Consider the following 27096-nt stretch of genomic DNA (forward strand, 5'->3'; position numbering starts at 1 on the left):
GGTGTTGGCGCGTTAAGGTGAGGCTCAGTAGATCGCTCTGCGGTCTCTGAGAAGACTACAGGTTCAGGGAGCTTGTCAAAATGTGTAGTTTGGTAACGAACATATTCGCTTACGCGTTCTTGTGTGTCTTGCTCCACGACAGGGAAGCTCCTTTTGCTACGGAGCTCCTCCTCCTCTATCTCTGCTGCTGCCTCTAAAACTTCTGCCTGAGCATTAGCAGCTGCAGCTTCTCTTTCCAACTGCAAGGCATCGAGGCTGGCTTCTAGTCTTGCTTTGTTCACGTTGATACTGATTTCACGCTCTGCAAATGCTGCACGTGCACGAGCAGCCTCTGCTTTGGCTCTTGCCTTTGCAGCAGCAGCGCTGACTGATGATTTGGTTGAGCTAGAGCTTTTACGACTGACCGACGATCCACTTTGAGATGACTTGAAGCCTTTTGTTGTAGTATTTTTATTCTGTTCGTTGTCCATGTTCATGTAGTCTGCTGCTGTGTATTGTGTTGCCAGCTGCGTATCGTCTTTTTACTTTCCTGCTCTCCTTGTGTGTGTTTCTAACACCAATTCAGCAGTAAGCCTAACTCCTGCTAAGGTAGACACTGAGTCAGGGTATAGCTTCCAAAGCTCCTTTTTAATTGCAGTGTTCTCCCAAAACATGGAGTAAAACTGAAAAGCGATACAGAAAAAATACGACATAAACATTCATACTTACAATAAAGACTCCTCATAAATAATACGAAAATATGATAGAGCTTTAAAGTATAAATGGAAACTTACAGACGATGATGTCGAAGGCACAAACAGAAACAAGGATGACCATGGATGAACACTTGACTAGCACTAGCTGCACACGGTTTGTTGTGATTAAAACAAAATGGCCGACGGCCGACTTCCTGCTAGACATCGCCTTCAAAATAAAAGTGTATCTATCAAACGCAATATAAACCAATATAATACAGTCAAACAGACAAGTTTCGGGGCAGAACAAGCAGGTTAAAACACTCAAGCATCTTCAAAACGTATTTTGACAAGCTGGTGACCTCTAGGTCAAGCTCAAGCGTGGGATTGCAGTCTTCCACCCACGGTATCACTGTCAGCCCCTTGTCCTTACTCAACTCTTAATACATTCATGTGTAAATGAAACATCAGTGCTATGATGCTGCTCAAGTTGCTACTAACTATACAATATTGCAAAACAAAATAAAATAAAGTATATTGCAGCTTACTCTGTGATTAACTTGTCTCATTCTCATTACCTAACGATGAGCATGGGCTTCCCTAGTTAGCAAATTAAAATATTCAAGCAGTTTCAAAGTATATTGTCGCAAAACAAAATAATATAACATAATCCAAAATTGTGTGTTGATGTGCTTCAGAACAAGTCTTCATCTAATTGATGACTTTTTAAACTATTAATTTACTATGTTAGGTCAATCTGACTTTGGCACCATCTTCTAGTGAAATTTGGAATGGGAATGGAGGTTTACTGGTTCAACCAACAAATTCCCCTTTACCAATTTTAACAATAGTTGATTTTGAATAACTAACTTTTAAGTAACCCCTACTCAGGCCCCCTTCTTCAGGTCTTCCATGTCAAGCTTTGAAATTTGGAATTTCATCTTAGCCAATTCGTGTGGGCCAAATCCAATACACACTCACACACCATCTTTTACCACCCTATCCATCATGTAACTCGACAATACATTTTGATTTTTATTCAAATTTCTAAGATTTTTGCTGTAAATGATCAGAAAATGATTGAAAAGTGACTAAAGAAACTACAAGAAAGTGAAAATGTCCAATTATTTGCTAGATGAGTCGCTACCCATCCGGGAAGGCCATCCATTTACTTGTTAAACTAGTTGGGGAAGCGATCCAATTGCCACAAAAAGTAGCTATATGCACGTGTGCAGTGCAAACACACGAGACTGATAAGGTGTCAAGAGGAAACAAGTTTGCAGACAGAACCGCAAAAGACACTTCAAATTCTATACACACAAGAAGCAGATTAAATCACTGACACAATTTTAAAAGATGTGCAACGACAAAGTCCAAAGACTGAAATTCAATTATGAACAAAATGAGAGGCATAAGTGGAGAATGATATCTATAAATCACCAGAAGGCAGACCTATCCTACCGAAGAACCTATACAAATGGGCAGCAATATTGAGCCATGGTTTTGTCACATGGCTCAACAGGAGGGATGGTATGGCAGTTCAGTGAGCTTTATACAGCATACAGATTTGATTCGTATTAAAAAAAAAAATTGTTGAGCATGTTTAACATGCGCTAAAAACAATCCGCAGGGTCATACTGCCTGGTCATAATAGATGCATTCTCAAAATGGATTGAATTGGCTTCAACAAAAACACTGAATGCCTTAACGGTGGCCAAAACGTTATGTAAAGAAATAATACAGAGATATGGGATTTCAGAGATAATTTATAATGATAATGGGGGACACTTTGTAAATAAAGTAATAAGGAGAATAAGTACAATGTTCCATAAAGAATTAAAAATCACTGTCCACATCATCGCCGAAGTGCAGGATTAGTAGAAAGTGTGAATGGAGGAAACTGGAGGACCATGGACAAAATGTTTAGACCTGGTCAAACTGTACATAAACATTACAAGTAGTGTGGGTTTAACCCCATGTGAAAAATTGTTTGGGCGACAATATAGATTACCATACTTTAAAACCAAGTGGGAAACTAAAGATGATTCAAATGTGGCAGATTATATCAGAATCAGAATCAATCTTTATTTGCCAAGTTTGAGCATGCCAAACAAGGAATTTGACTCCGGTACATCTCTGTACAACGTTTAGGTAGCTAACAACATTCAGGACAACATGTGCAAAAATTGACAATTATTCTCAAACATCCCCTGATCTTAAACTCCCAGGAGGGCAAGGAAAAACTCAAAACTCCTACTAGGGGAAATGAGAAACCTTGAGAAGAGACCACAGATGGGAGGATCCCTCTTCCAGGATGACCAGGCAGCAATGGATACAGAGAGGACACATAGTACACATTAATATGGACAATCCAAAGGTTAAGCATCGAGAGCAGAATGTTATTGCATAGTAATGACTCTGAGACTCTATGAGTGGTGTGAGTTCATCAGAGCGACAGCCTGGGGAAAGAAGCTGTGTCTGTGTCTGCTGGTTTTGGCGTACAGCGGTCTGTAACGCCGTCCGGAGGGGAGTGGTTCAAACAGACTGTGACCTGGGTGAGAAGGGTCTGTAGAGATTTTACTTGCACGTTTCCTGGTCCTGGACAGGTACATCTCTTGGTTAGGTGGGAGGTTATCTTTTCTGCAGTCCTGATTGTCCGTTGCAGTCTATGCTTGTCTTGTTTGGTGGTCGATCCAAAGCAGACAGAAATGGAGGTGCAGAGGATAGATTGGATGATGGCAGTACAGAAGGTCTTCAGAAGCTCCTGTAGCAAGTTGAACATCCTGAGCTGTCTCAGAAAGTACAGCCTCTGCTGGGCCCCAGCCTCACACGCTGTCTCCTGTTGGTCAGGAAGCTGGTGATCCACTGACAGGTGGAGGCAGGCACCGCGAGCTGGATGAGCTTCTGGTGGAGGATGTCAGGAGCGATAGTGTTGAACGCCGAGCTGAAGTCCACAAACAGGACCCTGGCCTACGTCCCTGGGTTGTCTAGGTGTTGCAGGATGTAGTGCAGTCCCATGTTGACCGTATCATCCACCGACCTGTTTGCCCGGTAGGCAAACTGCAGGGGGTCGAGCAAGGGGCCCGTAATGTCCTTCAGGTGGTTTGACACCAACCTCTCAAAGGATTTCATGACCACAGATGTCAGGGCGACAGGTCTGTAATCATTCAAACCTGTGATGGCGGGCTTCTTGGCCACCGGTACCATGGTGGAGCTCTTGAAGCACGAGGGAATCTCACACAGCTCTAGGGAACGGTTGAAGATCCGTGCAAAGATGGGTGCCAGTTGCTCAGCACAGACTTTCAGGCAGGAGTACTACTGTTGAAGTAGTTGCATATATGTTATCCCATATTTACTCAATATTAGTATTGTGTGAAACTTAGCAAGAAAGTCAAGTTGCATTGTTCCACAGCAAAACGGCACTCAACACGCTTCAAGATATCTAATCAAGGACGAGTCAGCCAACCGGCTGCCAACCGGCTGAAGAGAAACAGGACAGACTCTGCACTGCTGGAGTCACGAATCGGCCAAGGCCTCGCACCACGTAACATTCGTTAGCTAATCAGCGTTGCTATAGCCACAATCTCCCCTGCCTTTAATGTAGCAACGCCTTTGTAACCAGGGCAACCTAAAACATTAAAAAAGGAGAACGCAGAGTAAGAACTCAGAATTATCGGAGATTGTAACTGAGCCTTTCTGTAATTCTCCTCGCGAGTAAAACGAATACTGGTTGTCTTCTCCTCTTTGTTTCAGTGTGTAAATTAATGTCTGATAGTGTTTAAACCTGACAATTAACCTCTCCGTGGCTGATTTAAGAGAAACGAGCAGCCTATTTGCATCTGAAGTGACCTATCACGTCTGTCCATTTCGTTTGACCAGTCACCAACATACGCAAACACGACGCGTGCCGAGACGCTTTATGTAAGCTGAGTTGTTCATATGTGGTTATATAGTTAATTGAAATTTATAAGGGTTCATTTGACACATTTCTCCTGAAGTCCACGTAGTGGGTACCATCTCTGCCGCCTATCTGAAAAGGAGATGCTTTAAAGAGCCACACTCATCTGAAGGGTCGGCCTCCTCGCTGGAAGCATGGGGCTGCTAAGCTTTTCAGCAAGTTGATATCCGGGCATTGTGACGCAGTCCGGGTCGAGCCCCTTGGCCGAGCCACGAGCCGACTGACAATTTTGTGTTTGTAAATTTCCATTTTCAGAACCTAGGTTTCTTTTCTTTTCTTCTCGGTTGCGTTCTGCAGCAGACCCGAGGTGCATTCAAAGACCACTCACACAGTCGGAAAACTCATTTATTAACGATGATATCATCACAGGGCGGCACGCATCTTTAGTTTTTATTTTTAATTTGATTTGGTTTTTTTCGGGGTGGCATGGTGGCGCACTGGTCAGCACGTCTGCCTCACAGTTCAGAGGTTACGGGTTTGATTACACCTCCGGCCCTCCCTGTGTGAAGTTTGCATGTTCTCCCCGTGCCTGCGTGGGTTTTCTCTGGAAACTCCGGTTTCCTCCCACATCCCAAAAACATGCTTTGTAGGTCGATTGAGCACTCCAAATTGCCCATACATGTGAGTGCGAGTCAGTGCCGGCTCTATGCAGGGGCAAGAGGGGGCGTTGCCCCCTCAAACAGATGTCCTGCCCCCTCGAATCAAACTTTTAGAAGTGAAAAATCCGCTGATAGAAACACACGTTAATCAGCCCCCTCTCTTCTCTCATGTCGGTGCAGTGTGTGTCCTCCCTCACACAGCCTGCTGTCAGGACTCCGCGACCCTCCGTAAACATCCAATCACTGTGAGTATGCAAATGAGGCAAGACGCAGCCAGAGAGTGTCAAGTTGCAGTCAGCACGGTAGGAGTTGGAAGAAGCAGTAAAAACTCCACCAAACTCGTCGTAATGACCCGTGATATAACTAATGATTAACGACAACTCAAATAATAGTTAATATAACATTCATATTATATGTTCCCCCCCCCCCCCCCCCCCCCGAGAGATTGCCACCTTATTGTGGTCAGGGGGTTTGCGTGCCTCAGTGACCCTAAGAGCAATACCAGCAGAAGCTTTAATCTTCAGGTGGGACACCCAAGCTGGACAGGTCTTAGTGCAGAGGCCTGACAGAGTGCAATCCACTTCTCCAGGTTGAGATCTGGACACACAGCTAACAACTGCCGTGAAGAAAACACTAACAGTGTTAAAAATGTGTAAAAAAAAAAAAAAAAAAAAGAACATGCCCCCTTCACATTTCTGACTGCCCCCTCTTATGTGCATTCCTAGAACCGGCCCTGGTGCGAGTGCCAATTGTTGTTTGTCTCTGTCTGCCCTGTGATTGGCTGGTAACCAGTTCAGGGTTACTGCCCGATGACTGCTAAGATAGGCTCCAGAACACCTATGACCCCTGTGGGGACAAGCGGGACAGATAATGGATGGATGAATTTCATCACAAAACTTTGCTGATGTAACAAATGCAAAAATGTGTGACTATATTCTAAATTAACACTTTTTACATTGTCTTGATTTCGGCATTTAATTACCGTATTGGCCCGAATATAAGACAACCCTGATTCGGATAATCGGACGTCAAGCGCTTTGTGTGGCGGGCTCCATCTAGTGTGGAAACTGAGAAGTGCTCAAGCTGTTGTGCGGGCCACATTCAATTATGTTTTCAGAATTTGCTGCGGGCCAATAAAAACTGGACCGCGGGCCGCAGTTGGCCCGCGGGCCGTAGTTTGGACACCCCTAGTATAGGCACATGTTTGGTCGTAAGGATGTGTGAGCAAGTGCGTGTAGTGTACATGGGTGAGTGTTTGGGTATGTGAATGTGATTCTTGTGTGTGTGATTCTTGTGTGAAGCGTGTGAAGGGTGTGTGTGGTTCGTGGGGTGTGTGTGGTGTGTGGTTCTGCAACAGACAGAAATACAGCACGTAAGTCAACGCTCAACTTCTGATGTCACACAACACTAGTAGACGGCACATATTACATAACTAACTGCGCGTAACGGTTCCGCTATACCAGTGGTTCTCAAATGGGGGTACGCGTACCCCTGGGGGTACGTGGAGGTACTCCAGGGGGTACGTGAGATTTTACAAAAATATATACCGGTATTAAAAAACAAAAACAAAAAAAACAGTAAGCCTGATTGTCTTGAGAATTAGTTATAAAAAGTTTGATGAAATACAAATGTATGTTTTACATTCAGTATTCAATTTTAATCCTTAATAAACGGACTCTCCACAAACCAATAGCAGTCACCTGCGGTTGCCTTGATGAAGCACTGTAACATGGAGATGTGGCTAAAGCGTAGCAGCGATGCTGGTGTTGAAAACACGGAGAAACAAGTAAAAATGAAGGCAAAACCAGAGCCGATGAAGTACCGACAGTACATCGGTAATCCCATCGAACTATTGTTTGATGGGATTTACGTCCACAAGTTGTAACCCACCCAAAGCACTGTGCTTTTTTTGCGGTGAGAAATTAGCCAACGCTAGCATGAAGCCGGCACATCTCCAGCAGCATCTCACCACAAAACACGGATGCCATGTTGGTAAGCCACCGGAGTTCTTTAGGAGGAAACTTTCTGACCAAGTCATCCCAAGACTGTCAAGTGGCATGGTGGTACGAGATGGTGTAAAATTAGGTATTGAATTTGGCCCAGGCACATTGGCTATCCCAAAACATGTCGTAGTTCAAAATTTCACCAGGAGATGGTGTTAAAGCTTGACATAGGGGTGACCTGATGGAAATTAACAAATCTAATAAATTTAATTGTTAGCAATTGGGAGGACACGACCTGTTCAAACACGTAGCAACGCACAATTTTGGAATAAGAGTTTGCTATGCCATAATTTTAAGATGTAACAGCTTGAGCAATATCAATATATGTGTTTAAGTTGGAGGAACCCATTATTGTGTTAAGTACTATTATGTGTTGAGATTGATTTTTATTAGACAAGATATATGTGATTCATGTTGCAATGTTTTGTCCAACCTGTATTTAACATTGGTGTTCCATCCATACCTGAATGTATTAAGTTGAAGAGGAGATATTAAGGGCTAATGCTAAAAGAAAGAACGAGCAAAACAGGAAACATCTGTTTCCGGTGATTGCTGCTTGAAGCAAGGTTGCTAAGACAACCAGTAGTTTCCAGCTGGCCTGGACAGGGATCAGCTAAGGAACATTCTCGAAGCTTCCAGAAACTTCCAGAAAGGCCACCTCACGTGCCGGTGAGGTAATTCCGATGAGGTAATGCCAGAAGCCTATAAATATGTTGCCCGGACACAGAGCGGGCGCGCTTCTTCCTAGTCAGGGTGATGGCCGTGACGCTGCCCGGAGTAAAAGAACAAAGATGGACTTTGCATTCTTTTTGAGATTGAACCAAAATCTACTAAGATGAATTTCCAGAGTCTTCGAATTGGACTTTGTCAAATTTTAAGCTTCGAGGAAGGCAGAGGAGACAGCCGCCCCGGGCAGAAAGGAGAAGTCGCCAATTTTACTTTTTTGGCTAGGCTCCTCACGGCCAGACCTTTCCTCTTTTTTAAACAGAATTCGGATTTTGGAACAAAGGAGAGCCGGTCACTCGACTTGTTCAACCAAATAGGATTTTAGACCTTAAGTCTCCTCTCTTGTTCTGTGTGGGTGAGTCTTGTTATTTAGTTTTTTCGACTTGTAATTCTTTTTCTTGCTTATTCATTAAATTTCTTAAGCCTTAATTCGGTTATCGATTATTTCGTATTAACTATGTCGAGCATGGTTTTATATGCATTACAACTTTAAAAGGTCTCTATTTCCCTATCATAGTCATTCTTTAAATCCGTTCAATTCTTTTTAAAGTGAAGACAGCTTTAATCCTTAACATCAGGAATTGTCAGATCTGGTTCGAAGTAGTTATCTTGAGCTCAGCTAGGGCGAGGGCGCTCTAGTAAATTAACGAATCCTTGAGGTCTTAACAAAGACATCTAAAAATATCCGTAACGTAATACCAGCATCAAACAACCGAAGGGAGCCATCATTATGGCGCGGTCATTTCGACGATTCGCCTCGAAGTGAGTTACTCGGCTCGCGCGTCGGATGACTTGAAAGGGGTTGGCGTCGTATAGAAATTAGATTGATTCTGGTAGAATTAATTTAACTCGGGTGGTCAGCTACGGACGAGTCCCTTCGCCCCGGCTTATTGAACCCGTTACTGGGGAGCCGGTGCCACTTTAATAAAGTGCGCGTTTGACAAGACACAATGCGAAAAGCCTCCACTACATCAGCCAAAGCCCTGAAGGCTTCTTATGCGGTTTCTTTGCTCGTAGCTAAACCCCAAAAAACGTTCACCATAGCTGAAGAGCTGCTGTTCCCCGCTGCTGTTGTATTGGCCGAAACTATGCTAAACAAAAAATCTGCGGATACATTAAAAACTGTGCCGTTGTCTAATGACACCGTTTGCCGCAGAATAGACAGAATGGGTGCAGACATTGTCGAACAAGTTGTGGGAAAACTTGGTGACTCTTTTTCACTCCAGCTGGATGAATCCACAGATGTCAGTGTAAATGCACAGCTTGTTGCTTTTGTGAGATACATTGAGACTGACGACATTTGTGAACACATACTTTTCTGATAAAGTCTGGAGGGGAGAACAACCGGAGAAGACATTTTTAATGTCGTTAACGCATTTTTCTCTGAAAATGGTATCAACTGGAAATCCTGCAGCAGCGTCTGTACAGATGCGGCTGCATCAATGACGGGCAGTGCGAAAGGGCTCATTGCGCGGATTAAAAAGGAAAATCTCGACATTAAGTGGACTCACTGTGTGAGTCACAGGGAAGCGTTAGCGTCAAAGAAAATGAGCCCCGTGTTGCATGATGTTTTGAACGACAGCATCAAAGTGATCAACTTCACAAGTCAAGGCCACTTAATGCACGTTTGTTCCGCCGCCTTTGTGAAAACATGGGAGCTGAACACACGCAACTCCTCCTGCATACAGAAGTGCGCTGGCTCTCTCGAGGGAAGATATTCAACAGGCTGTTGGAGTTACAAGCTGAAGTGCACACCTTTCTGACAGAGCACGGATCTCCCCATGCCACCTTGTTCGAGAACACGGACTGGCTTGCAAAGCTTTGCTATCTGGCAGATACGTATATTCAGCAAACTGAACGAACTGAATGTGTATCTGCAGGGCAAGGACACCAGCATCCTGAACCTGTATGACAAGGTGGGTGGTTTCCTGAAGAAGACAGAGCTGTGGAAAAGGGCATGTGGTTAGGAGGATTTCACCTGCTTTCCTCAGGTGGATACTTTTCTCTCCAATGAAGATGTGGAGGCAGCTCCAGTGAAGTTAGTCATAGTGGGACATTTGGCTAACTTGATAAAGTGCTTTCATTGCTACTTTGCTGACATGGAGGAGAAATCTGCACAGCTGGATTGGGTGAGAAACCCATTTCTCTTGTCTGAAGCAAAGAGAAGCAAGCTTCCTGTCACTCACCAGGAAAAACTGATGGAAGTGGCATCTGACCGTGGCCTGCAGATGAAGTTTGGCGCATCCACTCTCACACAGTTTTGGGTGCGTGTGAGGCAGGAGCACCCTGAGCTGGGACAGAAAGCTTTGGAGCAGCTGCTGCCCTTTGCCTCTACATATTTATGTGAGACCTCCTTCTCTGCAATGACTGTGATCCAAACAAAGCAAAGAAACAGACTGAGCCTGGAGAAGAACTTGATCACAGCAGTTGCCTCCCTGCCTCAAAGATCCTCAGTGAGGTACAAGGCCATGTTTCTCACTAAAATGTAGTATGAGTGCAAAAGACTCATTCAAGCTTCAAGACTGTTCAATGCTTGTCAAATCAAAATCAAATGTTCAATGCAACAATTCAATTTTAAGAGAAAAAAAAGTTTCTTTTTTTATCCCAAAAAGGTAAAGTTGATTATTTTTTATGAGCAAATCTTTATTTATTATTAAGTTATCAATTTATTTTGTAAACAAGATATTATTTATTTATAATTAAGTTAATTTATTTTTGTGAACACATTTTTAGTTATGTATATTTGTATTTCCTTGCAAGAGATTATTACAAGAAAGATGAATATAAATTAGCAGTGTTCTGCATACAGTATTTGAGTTTTGAAAGGGTTTATGCCTTCTTGGTGGTCACTGTTTACTGTTTATCATTTTTGTTTCTATATGCAATGTTTGAAACATAAATGTGTCTGTCAGGTACATTGCTACAAGTTGTTTAACTTTAATAAATCAAACACTGATGGGACAATCCTGTACCTCTTTCTTTTCGACCAGTTTGAGAACCACTGCGCTATACTAAATAACCATAAATGAAATACTCTCTGCAACACACCACCAGTCTTATATTCGGGCCAATACGGTATTATCTTTTTTTTGCTTCCACGTACTACGTGTGCTCACAATGTGCAATGTGCTCACATACTGGTCATTACTCTTTGGTGCAGTTGAAGAGTTTAATTTTTCTGATAAAAAAAAAAAAAATCATAAACTGGGCTGGTTTGTGAAAAATTAAACATCCTCGGTTTACCCTACCTTTAAAAAAGAAACCATTGCAGTAAAATCACTACGCATTGATGTGTATGCTGGCATCTGCCTGTCTGCATTGGACTTGTTAGCTTTACAGTGAAAATAACATAGACTAATCCCCATGGTTCTTTGCCATACACTGACCTACGGGAGATCCCAGGGTGGTCTGACTTAACCATCGATCCATTTCTTGAGCGAGTTAGTATTTTGGTACAATTTAAAATCCATCTGCTGTGTCTTTGTATTTGGTAGTTAGCGCGAAGCTAATCACAGCTTCTGTCCTCGCACTTCGGGCATCCAACAAGGCTGTCAGTGTGTGAAAGGCTCTCAGGTTAGGGTTAGGGTCAGGTTTTTGCCTCAGTACAAGCTGCTCGCGACATGCCGCATCATATGCGGGTGTGATGGAGGGATGCAACATGCCATGGCCAGCTTTGGACCTGAACACGTTTATTGAACGAAAGTTCATGAACTCATTCATAATTTGGACAAACCTGAACTGAGCGTACTGCATTTTCGCTTTGTGAACGTTTTTTGTGAATGCGCTCATTCTGGAGCCAATGAATGGTTTTGAACACCCTTTGTTCAAGGATGCCAGGTTATCTCTTTTTAGGGAAAAATAATTTGGCAACCCCAGCCACAAACAGTCGCACGGCACATAACTTACTACCTGTTAAATTAATAAGGAACCTCTAGGCAAAAATAACCTATAACTAAACTCATGAGAGCCGTCAGAACAACATTGACATTAAGGCGGTCTAGGCTTAAGCACATACTTTCAAAAACAAAATATACATGAAACTTATTGCATGTGCACACATTCTCTTACACCCATAGCAGATGCTGTCACATTAAATTTCCTTGTATGTCATTTACACCACAGCCTCAAACCCATTGGGCGACAAATGAAGTCTCCTCAGAAGTCTCCCTGTGAGGTGCGAGTGTCACCAGCATCTCCTTCTGCCATATGCCAGGAAGGAAATGGAAAAATAACATCACGCTGACTGTCCTTCATTTCACCTCTGTAGTTTGAGCTCATTCTCATCGACTCCCTTCTTAAAATCATGAGTACTCAGTATAAATCCTATAGTTGCATTCAGAATAGTAGGGTTGAATAGTAAAACAGCTAGAGTAAAAGTGAAAAGACAATGTAATGAATTTACATCAAAGTAATCATATAAAGTAATTCTGTAGACTTGTGATTTGAGTTTCCACTGCCATCATAATACAGTGGAGCCTCGGTTTTCGAACGTCCCGGTTCTCGAACAAATCGGTATTCGAACAAAAAATTCGAGATTTTTTGCTTCGGATGTCGCACGAAATTCGGTTGTCAAACCTCGCGAGATGAGCCGAGAGGACCCGCATGCCAACTGACTCCGTTCGTTATTACGTTCTCGTTACTCTGAGGATTGCATCAACTCTAATCATGCCTCCAAAGGAAGCAAGTGGGAGCAGTAAAGCCATCCTAAAACACAAAGACGCTCCTAAAGCAATGTGACACTGAGCGCCCGGCGCGCTGCGGTTGCGCGATCGGACCAAATTAAGCTCCCTGCGCACTGAGGTCCACTTAAATTCTGGAAAGTACAGCAGGACTTTAAAAATAATTTCTAAATTTCAGCGATGGCTCTGTCACAATAATGCGACCAGCGCGGTGCAGTTGCGCGGTCGGCGACGCCCTACCGTTGCGCGTTCGGCGGTGCGCTGCAGTTGCGCGATCGGACAAAATTAAGCTCCCTGCGCACTGTTGTCCACTTAAATTCTGGAAAGTACAGCAGGACTTTAAAAATAATTTCTAAATTTCAGCGACGGCTCTGTCACAATAATGCGACCAGCGCGGTGCAGTTGCGCGGTCGGCGACGCCCTACGGTTGCGCGTTCGGTGGTGCGCTGCAGTTGCGCAATTGGACAAAAATGCGCAAATGAAAAAAATGCTTAAAAAAGGCGTTTTTGTTTTGCTTGGAACGGATTAATTTTTTTTCATTATTTGTAATGGGAAAATATGATTGCTTAAAAAAGGCAGTGTTTTTTGTTTGGAACGGATTTTTTTTCCCATTATTTGTAATGGGAAAACATGATTCGGAATTCGAACTTCTCCAACAGCCTTCTGGAACGGATTGTGTTCCAAAACCGGGGCTCCACTGTACTCAGGGCTGGTTTTTGGTATGGGCAATATGGGCGACCGCCTAGGGTGCAATCCACGTGGGGACGCACAAGCACTCTCAAGAAACTAAAAATCATCAGTTGTCTAGCTCAGTGGTCCCCAATCCCCGGTACCGGTCCGTGGGTCACATGGTACCGGGCCGCCAAGCCGCACAGAAAATAACTTTTTTTTTTTTTATCGACGAGCAATTAATTCAAGTCAAGACGCTCGTCCCGGTCACGTGACGTTTCCCCAGTCGAGCTCGCAAAGCTAGCAAAAATGAGTAAGAATTCATTTTGAAAAATATAAAAAAATCGGCGACTCTCTCCCAATTACATCCGTCGGTTCAGGTCAAGACGGTCGTCTCGGTCACGTGACATGTCACCTCAGTCGAGCCCGCGAAGCAAGCAAATATGAGCAAGAAACAGATGTTTGGAAAGCTTCTTCGGAAAGGAAAAAAAGCCCAATGAGGAGACGGAAGAAGAAGAGGCTACGACTTCTAAGAAAAGGAAAGCTCCATTTAAAAGAACATTTCTGGAGTTCTACTTAAAATATGGATTTATCGCCACACATCTGACGCGCCAAGCCCACGCATAATATGTGGCGACAGGCTAGCTAACGAGGCAATGAAACTGCTTTGGCACATGGAGACCAAGCATCCTGTATTAAAAGACAAACCTTAACCAATTCGGGTGTCATTGTCTCCGATTACGCCTAGATGGGACCGGCTCGTTTCTGAGAAACAAGCTCAGTGCTCCCACTAATTCAACGTAATGGTGAGTTTTATTTTCATGTCGTTTATACTTGATTATATGCCACTTGTATCATTTTATTTCATCGTATTTATATATTTATTATAAATGTATTCTTTATTTATATAAATGTATTATTTATTTATATAAAGGCCGGTCCGCGAAAATATTTCTGACACGTAACCGGTCCGTGGCGCAAAAAAGGTTGGGGACCACTGGTCTAGCTCACTCAGTTCCATCTCAAATCTGTTCAGTGGGCACTGGGGCGCCCTTTTTGTCACGTGATGTCAATTTGCTGCTGAGAGTCGTGTCGAGTTCATTCGTGCGTGCGTGTGTGTTCGTAAAGCAACCCTCCCCACCTCTCTCTCCCCACCTCTCTCTCACATGCTCCGAGCAGGCAAGAGGGCGGCGGCCGGCGGGGCACAGCAGAGGCCGGAGAGGAAAACGGCATTTGTCCAGGGCGCCAAACAAGCCAGGACTGCCTCTGATAATACTGTGGTTGCATCAGCTACGGAGCTCTTTGGTGGCCAGGGGTGGCCATGGCCATTCCTTGTCACGTTCGTAAGTAGAGGTTTTAAATAGCAACAAGTTGATAGGCAGGCTTGTGTACCTTCTGCCGTGTAATGGAAGCACATTTAATTATTATTTGAAGTTATGTTATTGCCATATGGAATATTTTTAAGTAATAACTGATTTGTCCTGTTTTGTCATCTTGCATCTGTGTCCCTCACATATATTCTTGCAGCAAAGTTAAGATGCACTTGCTCACTTTACTTCCAGTACAGATAGTAGCAGTCGACGTTTCTGCAGTGATTTCTTGCTGTCACAGTTGCCAAAGTGGCCTCGCTAATGTCTCTTAGCTGCTAATATTCACGGGAGAAAAGTAACAGACTTCCATGCACCATTGTAGCCTGGGAACTCACACTTTCTATATTTTACGTATGCTCAGAACAACACTATTGAGCACGCAGGCACACACGCACATCCACCTATTGCCAATTGCATTATGCTATTTAACATGGCTTTGCATGTAATATTAACAAATGTGCTTAACAAAGGTTAGTACAAGTTAATGCTCAGTAGTACACATGGCACTTTAATCTATTAAAGATGATAGATCTGCTAAATATGATCATTTTAATGGATGTATAGTATATGGCAGTGGTCCCCAACCACCGGGCCGCGGACCGGTACTGGTCCGTGGGTCACTTGGTACCGGGCCGCCAAGACGCTCAGAAGAAAAAAAAAAAATTGCGATGATCAATTAATTCAGGTAAAGACACTCGTCCCAGTCACGTTACATGTTTCCCCAGTCGAGCCCGCAAAGCTAGCAAAAATGAGTAAGAATTTATTTTGAAAAATATAAAAAAATTGGCGATACTCTCCCAATTACATCCGTCGGTTCAGGTCAAGACGCTCGTCTCGGTCACGTGACATGTCACCTCAGTCGAGCCCGCGAAGCAAGCAAAAATGAGCAAGAAACAGAGATATTTGTAAAGCTTCTTCGGAAAGGGAAAAAAGCCCAATGAGGAGACGGAAGAAGAAGAGGCTACGACTGCATTTAAATGAACATTTCTGGAGTCCTACTTAAAATATGGATTTATCGCAACAGGTGACTGTGACGCGCCAAGCCCAGTCTGCATAATATGTAGCGACAGGCTAGCTAACGAGGCAATGAAGCCTTCGAAACTGCTTCGGCACATGGAGACCAAGCATCCTGCATTTAAAGACAAACCTTAACCACTTCGGGTGTCATTGTTTCCGATTACGCCTAGATGGGACCGGCTCGTTTCTGAGAAACAAGCTCAGTGCTCCCACTAATTCAATTAAGTTTTATTTTTATGTCGTTAATACTAGTTTTTATGCCAGTCGTATAATTTTATTTCATCGTATTTATATATTTATTATAAATGTATTATTTATTTATATAAATGTATTATTTATTCATATAAAGGCCGGTACGCGAAAATATTTCTTACACGTAACCGGTCCGTGGCGCAAAAAATGTTGGGGACCACTGGTATATGGAACTGAACCAGGTATACTTTCATGTAATATTTAGTAGCGGTCTCCTGGTTCTAAATTCAGTCTACAGAGCAGGTACCAAATTGTATTTGTAATAAAGTTAATCTAATAGCAAAAAGTGACACATTATTTTAATTGCATTCCTGCAAGAATAAACAACAAACAAACAGGATAGGACGCCACAATAACGTTCACGGTACCAGAAAACTAGCCCCAGTACAAGGTCATCAGAATTAGTAGACTGTTTCTTATTGCCAGAGTCTATCAGAACTTTTTTTGAGTAAAATTGAACTTCTTCGTTCTTTTCTCTTACTCTGAATAAGTACAGTTGTTTTTCTCTTGCATGCGGTCTGCCTGTTCATTCTGCAATGCTCATTTCAGAGACGAGCCATGCCCGCCTCTTCACCGTCTCATCTTTTCATCGTCAAGTCTCATTTTACTTCCCTTCCTCCCTCTTCCTCCTTCTATTCCACCTCCTCCGGTTCTCTAACATACAGCCAGTATATAACTCGGGTCTTGTTGTTGACTAAAGGCATAGCAATCCTGACATCACACTTCCTGCCCAATGAATAGAAAATATAGGACAGTGGAGGAGTGAGTTATTCAAGAGTTTTCACCTCAGTTATGGTAAGCCTACTCTGTAAGATAAGACTTTGTCTTCCATCCCAAACACGGTCTGCCATACAGAATAGAATGCATATCTACTTGAGATGAATAATCAATCACTGGTGAATGTGGTGTTCACAGAAGAGGAAGAAGTGAGATAAAAATGTTCCAGCCGTTAAAACCAAGTTCAGGACCATAACGTATTTTGAAAAAAGAAATTGATTTATTTAGCTTCAAAACTCACTGACTCATTCATCTTCATCACACTGATTTCGCACTTCAGCGAAAACACAAAATGCAAAGCTGTATAAAACAAACACAAAGAAATGTGAAAGATGTGTGTATGTATGAAAGATGTGTGTATGTATATATATATATATATGTATATATATATATATATATATATATACGTATATATATACTATATATATACATACTATATATATATATATATATATATATATATATATATAGTAATCCCTCGCTACATCGAGGTTTCACTACATCGCAGATTTCTTTTCAAATAAAACTTCTAAATTAAGGAATTATGGCATGAAAGTTGCCCTCACGCCAGCAGAAGGCATGGAGTGCCCACACAATTGCAGTGTGTACACATATACCTTTTTATAGAAAAATGGTTTTAATAATTAAGAGTTCTAAAAACATATTTACAGTGTTGTACCTTGTTATAGAAGAATTGTTATAATAATAAAAGAGTTCTAAAAACATATTTACACTATGTACACTTGTTCTAAAAATGTGTATGATAAAAGCTGTTCTAAAAGCATATTTACAGTATGTGTTAAGAATTCTCCATGTTATTTATGTTATTCAGCCGTGCTTTGATTTGAGGTAGGATGCTTTATTTTGAAGGCCGTTTTTAGGCGATACCACTTCCTGTTTCACGTTCGTGTACATATGTCAATTACGATTCTTTGTGTATCAATAAATGTACATTAAACCATTTAAGTGCATATCAAAGTCAAAGTCTGCTTTATTGTCAATTTCTTCACATGCCAAGACACACAAAGAAATCGAAATTACGTCCCACGGTGACAAGACATAGTACACAATATACATACAAGTAAACAACACACAAAAAATAAAAACAAGAAGGCACAAACAATGAATAAATAAGAGTGATGAATAAATAATAAATAAATAACATAATAAATAAGCGGAACAAAAATGGAGCAAGTGTGCATACAGCAGACAGTCAGAATATAGCGCAAAAGTACAGGACGCTACGCAGAAGGGGGGAGAGAGTTCAGGATCCTAACAGCCTGGAGTATGAAGCTGTTGGTGAGTCTAGTGGTGCGGGAGCGCAGGCTCCTGTACCTCTTCCCAGAGGGCAGAAGATCAAACAAAGAGTGAGCGGGGTGACTCATATCACTCACAATCGTGGTCGCCTTGCAGGTGAGATGGGAGGTGTAAATGTCCTTCAGGGAGGGGAGTGAAGCACCAATAATCTTACCAGCCGTGTTCACTATGCGCTGCAGGGCCTTCATGTTGTATTCAGTGCAGCTACCACCCCAAACAGCGATACAACTGGAGAGGACGCTCTCAATGGTGCCACGGTAGAATGTAGTCAAGACGACCGGAGGAGCACTTGCTCGCCTGAGTTTCCGCAGGAAGTACAGGCGGCGCTGCGCTTTCTTCGCCAGTGATGCGGTGTTGGTGGACCAGGAGAGATCCTCACTGATGTGCACCCCCAGGAACCTGGTGCTGCTCACTCTCTCTACCACAGCACCGTCGATGGTCAGCGGCAGGTGTTGGGTGTGACCTTTCCGGAAGTCAACAACAATCTCCTTGGTCTTGTTGACGTTCAGCAGGAGGTTGTTGTCCCTGCACCACGTGGTCAGAAGGTCAACCTCCAACCTGTATTGAGTCTCGTCGCCCTTGGTGATGAGACCCACCAGAGTCGTGTCGTCAGCAAATTTCACAATGCGGTTGTTGCTGTAGGTTGCAGTGCAGTCATGCGTCAGCAGGGTGAAGAGCAGCGGACTGAGCACGCAGCCTTGGGGGGCCCCCGTGCTCAGCGTGATGCTGGCGGAGATTTTGTCGCCAACACGTACCACCTGAGGCCTCTGACAGAGGAAGTCCAGTAGCCAGTTGCAGAGGTAGGTACTGAGGCCCAGCTTGTCGAGCTTGCAGATGAGTCGTTGTGGCACAATGGTGTTGAAGGCAGAACTGAAGTCCACAAACAGCAATCTCACATACGAGTCCCTTCTCTCCAGGTGGGTGAGGGCCGAGTGGAGGGCAGAGCAGATGGCATCCTCAGAGGACCGTTTGGCTCGGTACGCAAACTGGAAGGGTTCTATGGTGAGGGGGAAAATGGATCTGATGTGCTCCTTGACAAGCCGCTCAAAGCACTTCATGATGATGGGCGTCAGTGCCACGGGGCGGTAGTCATTGAAGCAGGACGGAGCAGGTTTCTTCGGCACAGGTACGATGGTGGCAGCCTTGAAACACGAAGGGAGGATGGCCTGCTGCAGGGAAATGTTAAAGATGTCCGTGAAGACACCCGTCAGCTCCCCAGCGCAGTGCTTCAGCGCTCGACCTGGGATGTTTCCAGGGCCCGCCGCCTTATGGGTGTTGATAGCGGCACGCGCCCTCCTCACGCTATCGGCAGAGAGGCACAGGGGCTGCTCGTGTGGAGGGGGAGGGGTCTTCAGCGGGCAAGTGCTGTTCTGAGCGTCGAAGCGAGCAAAGAAGCGGTTAAGATCGTTGAGCAGACGGACGTCGCCCTCACAGCTCTGCGGCGCGGGCTTGTAGTCCGTGATGGTCTGAATGCCCTGCCAAAGGCTCCGTGCGTCCCTGCTGTCCTTGAAGTGGGCGGTTATCTTGCAAGAGAACGCCCTGTTCGCTTCCTTGATGCCCCGGGACAGGTCGGCCCTCGCTGTCCTCAAGCCAGCCTCATCCCCCGCTCTGAAGGCTTTGTCCCTGCAGGTGGAGAGTCCATTCGTCGCTGTGCGTACAGCGATAATCGAATGAGGTCTGACTCTGGCCTCTTGCAAGAGCATTTTTATTAAGAGAAACAGGGTGGGGGTTAGAGTGGACTGGATAGAGAGAAAGCCCTTGACCTCTAGTCAAAACATAGCAGGGGGTGTTTTACGACATTGTGTAGGATTAAAGATTAAAGTCCCAATGATCGTCACACACACACCTGGGTGTGGTGAAATTTGTCCTCTGCATTTAACCCATCCCCGTGTGATTTTAATCCATCCCCTGGGGGAGAGGGGAGCAGTGAGCAGCAGCGGTGCCGCGCTCGGGAATCAGTTGGTGATCTAACCCCCCAATTCCAACCCTTAATGCTGAGTGCCAAGCAGGGAGGCAATGGGTCCCATTTTTATAGTCTTTGGTATGACCCGGCCGGGGTTTGAACCCACAACCTTCCAGTCTCAGGGCGGACACTCCACCACTAGGCCACTAAACTGGGACAAGCTAGGTTATTTATTACAGGTTACATTCCAACATAATCCTACGATCAAGATAATCTGGAAAACCCTGACATATCCCTCCTGTTTTATCATATGATTATGTCAACCCGATCAATCAAACATACGTAAGTAAGAAAATATAATGAAGAAATAAATTTAAAATAATTTAAAAAAATAATTAAAAAGATCAATAAAAAACAAAGATGACAGGGGACGGGTTGGGGATCATGAAGGGTGATACATGACAAAAACAACAAACAATGACAGCAATAATTTCCAGTGAAGATGAGGTTTTCCCTCAATACTCCAGTTCAAACTTAGTGTGTGAGTGAAAAACCTGCGGCAAGATGTTTTAATGCAGGAAAAGTCTCACACGGTCCCTCTGCCTTAGGCGACCAGAATGCTATCAATAAAAAAAAAAAAGAAAAACACAGAAACAGTACATCATTGTATCCATCACTTGCGAAGCATTTTCGATGGTCAAATCATCAAGTTTCTGTAAAACATGCTCAGCAGAACAGCATCTACGCAATCCACGTTTCATTATAGTTATCACATCCGTCACGTCTAAGAAGTTGTATATGTTCTTGTGCTACGGTAGAAGACACAACCCTCGTCACAGCAGACTTCAAACATGGGATAACACAGGTCATAAACAAGCACAACAACACCAGCACAACAAGCACAGGAGTCACAAATTTCAACAACAGTTGCCACCAGTTGCCAGAGAATAGCCATGAAAAGAAATCCCATTTATGTGGGACTTTGTCATTTGACATGGCCTGCTGCAAGTTCTTCAGTGAAGTCATGGCGTCGTTGACGTGCGTGTCATTTTCTCCCGGTATGTATGTGCAACAGGAAGTCCCAATGATGTGGCACACACCACCTTGTGCTGCCGTCAACAAGTCCAGAACCATCCTGTTTTGCAAGACCATCAGTCTAATAGCCCGAATCTCTCTTTTTATCCATCGTTGACTTGTCGTGAGAGATTCACAAAGGATTGAAAACGATAGTTCAGTGTCTCGATGAAGAGTGATTGTTTTCCAACTCCGATCCAAGGAAAAAGCGCATGAACAACTTTGTCTTCGACGGACCATACTTTATGGAACATTCGCACCCCAGACAGGGTCATGAGGGTCAAAGGTTGCAACAGCCCTGCGTCGACGTCCAGAAGAGTTGTGTGCTTTCGTCAGCTGATGTTGTATTCTGTAGGTGTGGTCTGTCACCCACACTGGTGCACACACTCGTGTCCAGTTGGCTGGCAGCGTCGGACAAATTCTTGTGACCACAAAGCCATGATCCGTTCTGAATGAAGTAGGTCCCGTCCGACGGTGCAGCCATGTTGGTAGGAGAGCCCTTACGCCTTGAAATGGCTCTCCCATCCTGGCACACAGCGGTGATGTCCAAAGCTCCCATCCAGTTTCCTCCTGGAGAGCAGTCGTCGTTAATGCATTCGTGGGTCTTGTTGTTGGATGAAACACGTGTAGTCCATTCCAGGTAGCCTTTTTGTTTAGGCCACTTGTGGCATCTGTCGTCCTCCAACAGTCACATTGGGATTAATCCAAAAGAGTTCGATCACAGATTCATTTCTGCGAGTCCAGGGCGGTAGGGATAGCGTCACTGACTGTGACAGCACGGTGTTGATATCCAACTCCTCCCATCGATGCCATACATTTCGCTTCAGTGACATTCATTGCTCTGGCCTCCAAGTGAACTTGTGTGGAGTAAGGGGGGAGTTTGGAACACACAGCATCCCTTCTGTGTGTGGGTTCCCACAGTGACCTTTACATACCGGTACCAAGTGTTGGTTTCGTATGGGTTTCTGGGGTCCCATGACCAGTCCTCAAAGTTCTCATCGTGTGACCATCGTTTTCCACGGTCAACATTGTCACTTGGTCTGTTCAGATGTGTCCATAGACCATAGCACGCTCCAACCACAACGCAGGAGAGGATCCACCATGGCTGGCCCAGTTTGTTCTTTTTGACGACCTTTATGTCGTTCGTCTCAGTCTCCTGGCTTGGAGCGGTTGTTGACCTGTGGGGAAGAAAGATCAGGCGGCAGTAAATTTGCATTTGACACATCTTTCAGTTTGAGTGCTCTGTTCATGCTATCTGCCAAGGAATGTTCTTTGTCTGTCCTTTGCAACTCTTGTAGTCAATTGTAATGCCCTTTTGAACTAGGCAGATAGGAGTGTTTGCGGGAAGAGTTTGAGCACTTCCTAATGATTCCTCCTAACCAAAGACCATTTATGACAGGGGCTTTCCCATTTATTGCCTCCTGTTTTAAAGGAGATTCTCTTATCCATGCCGTCTTCCTCCTCACACACCCGCACCCACACAGGGTGTGCACATAAACGCACACACACCGAGCGCGCACACAAAGCTCAGACGAACGACAACAGACTGACACAAACTTTACAGAGATTACGCACGAACACAGAACACACAGACAAAGGGATTCTATCCATCTCTCATGTAGCTTCTTTTGATAGAATCTCCTATTGGTAACTGTATAGCGGACTGATTAGCATATAATCCCTTACTCAACTCCCTTGCTTCTACTTTTCCATGTCGGTGCAGTCGTAAGTGACCCCTATTGCAGTCATTGTCTTGTTAACTGTCGCCTTGTGCGACTCCTATGCATGATTGTGTGAAAGTCAAAAATTGAACGTATCCAACTTTCTGACCACCCAACCTCCACTGTGGTGTAACGAACTTACTATTTTATATATATATTTATATAGCTATATGATGGCGCCGCGGATGGCAGCCACGGTGAGTCGCTCTCTGTTTCTTTGTCTTATTTTGTGTGTTTTCTGTGTCCTCTGCTGTCCATCCCGGATCACTTTTACCAGAGAAGCGCTGTTAAACATCGGACAGTCTTGTCCTGGTATTTTCTCTCCCGTTCTCTTTGATCCAGACAGTTTGACGGAGATTTTAGCCGGAGCGGCGGTGCTATACAAGCTAGCACGTAGAAGACGACGCGGCAAACGCGCTGGAGCCCTCGTAAAGCTGAGGCAGAGAGGGTTCCATTCTGCCCTACCATCAATTCATCTGGTGAATGTCCGCTCCCTGGCGAACAAGATGGACGAACTGCTGCTCCTCACTTCAAGGAACACGGACTTCAGCAGATCCGCCGTGCTGTGCTTCGTTGAAACGTGGCTTGACGGACGCACCCCCCACCACGCCGTGGAGTTAGCTGGGTTTCGGCTAATGCATGCAGATCGCAGCGCGGAGCTCACCGGAAAATCAAAGGGAGGTGGTCTCTGTTTCTATATTAATGAACGTTGGTGTACTGATGTCACGGTGTTGAAAGAGTCTTGCAGCCCTCTCCTAGAAACACTTTTCATAAACTGCCGGCCGTTCTATTCACCATGGGAGTTCTCCTCGATCGTCATGGCGGCTGTTTACATTCCACCACACGCACGTGCGAGTGAAGCCACGCAGATGCTGGCTGACCAGGTAACAGACATGGAGAAACTTCTACCAAATTCACTAATCATTGTTCTGGGTGATCTTAACAGAGCGAACCTCGCACACGAACTCCCCAGATACAGACAGCACGTAACGTGTCCCACCAGAGGGGCACAGACTCTGGACCACTGTTACACCGTGATTAAGGATGCATACCACTCTGTGGCTCGTGCAGCTTTAGGCCTCTCGGACCACTGTCTAGTTCATCTGATCCCGGGCTACAGGCAGAAACTAAGAACTTCTAAGCCTGTGGTGAGGACTGTGAGGAAGTGGACAGTGGAGTCAAGGCAGGACCTCCAAGCCTGCTTTGACTGCACCGATTGGGGAGTTTTCGAAGCTGCAACTTCAGACCTGCATGAACTCACTGACACTGTCACATCATACATCAGTTTTGTGAGGATCTGTGTGTGCAGACTAAGACCTTCTGCACGTACAACAACGACAAACCTTGGTTTACACCGAACCTCAGGAGGCTGCGCAAAGTCAAGGAGGAGGCCTACAGGAGCGGCGACCGCGACCTTTTCAAGCAGACCAGAAACACACTGAACCGAGAGGTCAGGAAAGCCAGGAGGTGTTACGGGGAGAGCCTGAAGAGACACCTCTCTGCCAATCCTGATCCCTCAACAGTGTGGAAAGGTCTGCAGAGCATCACGGGCTTCAAGAAACGAACCCCCCGTCCTGTGGAGAGCCCAAGGCTTGCTAACCAGCTAAACAGGTTCTACTGCAGGTTTGATCGGTCCTCCCACACAACGGGACTTCCTGCAGCACAATCTACATACTCACCTCTCCCCACAACTGCTCTGTCCACACCTCTATCAACGTTGTCACCCACTCTCTCTCTTGCAGAGGCCGCACCCGCACTCCAGGTCCGCGAGGAGGAAGTGCGCCAGATGTTCCGGAGACAAAAGACCAGGAAGGCACCGGGCCCAGACGGCGTGTCACCTTCCTGCTTGAAAGTCTGCGCTGAGCAGCTGGCGCCCACCTTTGCACGGATCTTCAACCGTTCTCTGGAGCTGTGTGAGGTGCCCTCGTGCTTCAAGAGCTCCACCATCGTTCCAGTGGCCAAGAAGCCCGCCATCACAGGTTTGAATGACTATAGACCTGTCCCACTGACATCTATGGTCATGAAATCTTTCGAGAGGTTAGTGCTGAACCACCTGAAGGATGTCACGGGGCCCCTGCTTGACCCCCTCCAGTTTGCCTATCGGGCAAACAGGTCAGTGGATGATGCGGTCAACATGGGACTGCACTACATCCTGCACCACCTGGACACCCCAGGAACGTACGCCAGGATCCTGTTCGTGGACTTCAGCCCGGCGTTCAACACCATTGCTCCTGACATCCTCCAACAGAAGCTCATCCAGCTTGCGGTGCCTGGCTCCAGCTGTCAGTGGATCACCAGCTTCCTGACCAACAGGAGACAGCGTGTGAGGCTGGGGGGCATCACATCTGACACCCGGACCACCAATACTGGAGCCCCTCAGGGGTGCGTCCTCTCCCCACTGCTCTTCTCTCTCTACACCAACGATTTCTCCTCAGGTGACTCTCCTGTGAAGCTCCTGAAGTATGCTGACGACACCACTCTCATCGGACTGATCCAGGACGGTGATGAGACTGCGTATAGACAGAAGGTGGAGCGGCTGGTCCACTGGTGCAGCCAAAACCACCTGGAGCTGAACCCGCTCAAGACCGTGGAGATGACAGTGGACTTCAGGCGAGACCCTTCACCACCTTTACCCCTCACTATCCGCAGTAATACTATTCTCTCCATAGACACCTTCAAGTTCCTGGGAACCACAATCTCTCGGGACCTGAAATGGACCGGCCACATAGACTCTGTCCGGAAGAAGGCCCAGCAGAGGCTGTACTTCCTGAGACAGCTCAAGAAGTTCAACCTGCCGCGAGAGCTTCTGAAGACCTTGTACACTGCCATCATCCAGTCTGTCCTCTGCACCTCCATCACTGTCTGGTTTGGATCGGCCTCCAAACAAGACAAGCACAGACTGCAACGGACAATCAGGACTGCAGAAAAGATAATTGGAATCAACCTCCCATCTATCCAAGACTTGTACCTCTTCAGGACCAGGAAACGTGCAAGGAACATCTCTACAGACCCTTCTCACCCAGGTTGCAGTCTGTTTGAACTACTCCCCTCCGGACGGCGTTATAGAGCTCGGTACGCCAAAACCAGCAGACACAGAGACAGCTTCTTCCCCCAGGCTGTTGCTCTGATGAACTCACACCACTCTTAGAGTCTCAGAGTCATTACTGTGCAATAACATCCTGCTCTCCACTTTTTTGAATTTGTCTACACTGTTTGTACTATGTGTCCTCTCTGCATCCATTGCGGCCTGGTCATCCTGGATAAGGGACCTTCCCATCTGTGGTCGCTTCTCGGCTCTCAAGTTGGTGTTCTTTTGTTGTTGCTTCAGAGCCAACCCATCCATCACTCTCGAATGAGTCCATTGTTCAAATGAGTCAATTTTCATCATTGTGAGTTCTCAGCTTCTCACTGTCTTTTCTCGTCCCCGAGGATGTCGTCTTTCCTCCGGAGTGTACTTGCCCCCTCCAAGCACAACAACAGTCTTTCCTTGTCCTTGCCAAAGGTCAAAGGTGCCTCAAAGCCAGGCCGGTTTTGTAGTCGTCCACGGCTGCAGGCGGAGTCTCGGGATCGAGTTTCAGGGATCCTGGCACTGAGGGTGACAGACTGGGACATCAAACTTGTAACCAAATGTAGCTGGTGCCATCAATTCGCTAGTAACGTTTGTTTACCAAACTTCAAATTCTCCTAGTAACAATGATCTTGTTATTATATTGTAAGTCCTGCAACTCATCCTATTTTCGAGCTACGTTTCGTCTATAGTTCTAATTTAATGGAACAGTACGTTGTCTTCAGTATCATTATTCAAAATTAACTCATCAAGGTCTGCGTTCCACATCTAGCCCTGATCTATGTCTTGACCTCTCAAACGTTATTACCTGTGTCATGCTTGCTCAAAAATGTGACTTAGAATATGGTGCTGTTAATTTCCAATCTCCCCGATCAAATTGGATCCCGCTTCTCAGCTCTTCTTTCTCATGCTCCTGTTAGCCTGCAATTGTCTAAATCAAAAATGTTGTTTTCTTTTAACTGTCTTTCTTTTGAACCTCTAATTCTCTCGTGTTGCTAACCTATCTACACCAGGAAACCATTTAAAGCAGGGGTGTCAAACTCCTTTCCTTGGGGGCCGAATCCCTACATGTTTTCCAAGTTTCCCTTGTTAAACACACCTGATTCAAATGACCAGTTCGTCCTCACTTTCAGCAGGAGCCTGATTAATTGAATCAGGTGTGTTTAACGAGGGAAACTTGGAAAACATGTAGGGATTCGGCCCCCGAGGAAAGGATCTTGACACCCCTGATTTAAAGGGTCTTAAAGAAAGGACCAACAGATTACTCCCAATATCTCCTCATTATTTATG

At 45.1% G+C, this 27096-nt stretch overlaps 3 long non-coding RNA genes across 3 annotated transcripts in view; 2 read left to right on the plus strand and 1 right to left on the minus strand.

Moving 5' to 3' along the window:
• The window catches only part of LOC119129567, a 25872-nt gene extending 23197 nt beyond the window's left edge, over positions 1-2675 (plus strand). The window contains exons 3-4 of the long non-coding RNA XR_005099263.1: positions 2031-2045; positions 2571-2675. This is a non-coding gene — a long non-coding RNA (uncharacterized LOC119129567). The remainder of the gene's footprint in view (positions 1-2030; positions 2046-2570) is intronic.
• Positions 337-27027, minus strand: LOC119129554. Its single transcript, XR_005099251.1, has 4 exons — positions 26906-27027; positions 16789-16791; positions 3901-3908; positions 337-347 (listed from the first exon to the last, which is right to left on the minus strand). It is a non-coding gene; the product is annotated as an uncharacterized LOC119129554 (long non-coding RNA).
• Positions 7758-14542, plus strand: LOC119129561. The gene is made up of 3 exons (XR_005099258.1): positions 7758-7922; positions 8223-8315; positions 14531-14542. It is a non-coding gene; the product is annotated as an uncharacterized LOC119129561 (long non-coding RNA).
• Positions 27028-27096: the final 69 nt, after the last annotated feature.

Source organism: Syngnathus acus, chromosome 10 (genome assembly GCF_901709675.1).
Source record: "Syngnathus acus chromosome 10, fSynAcu1.2, whole genome shotgun sequence".
NCBI classification, from domain to species: domain Eukaryota; kingdom Metazoa; phylum Chordata; class Actinopteri; order Syngnathiformes; family Syngnathidae; genus Syngnathus; species Syngnathus acus.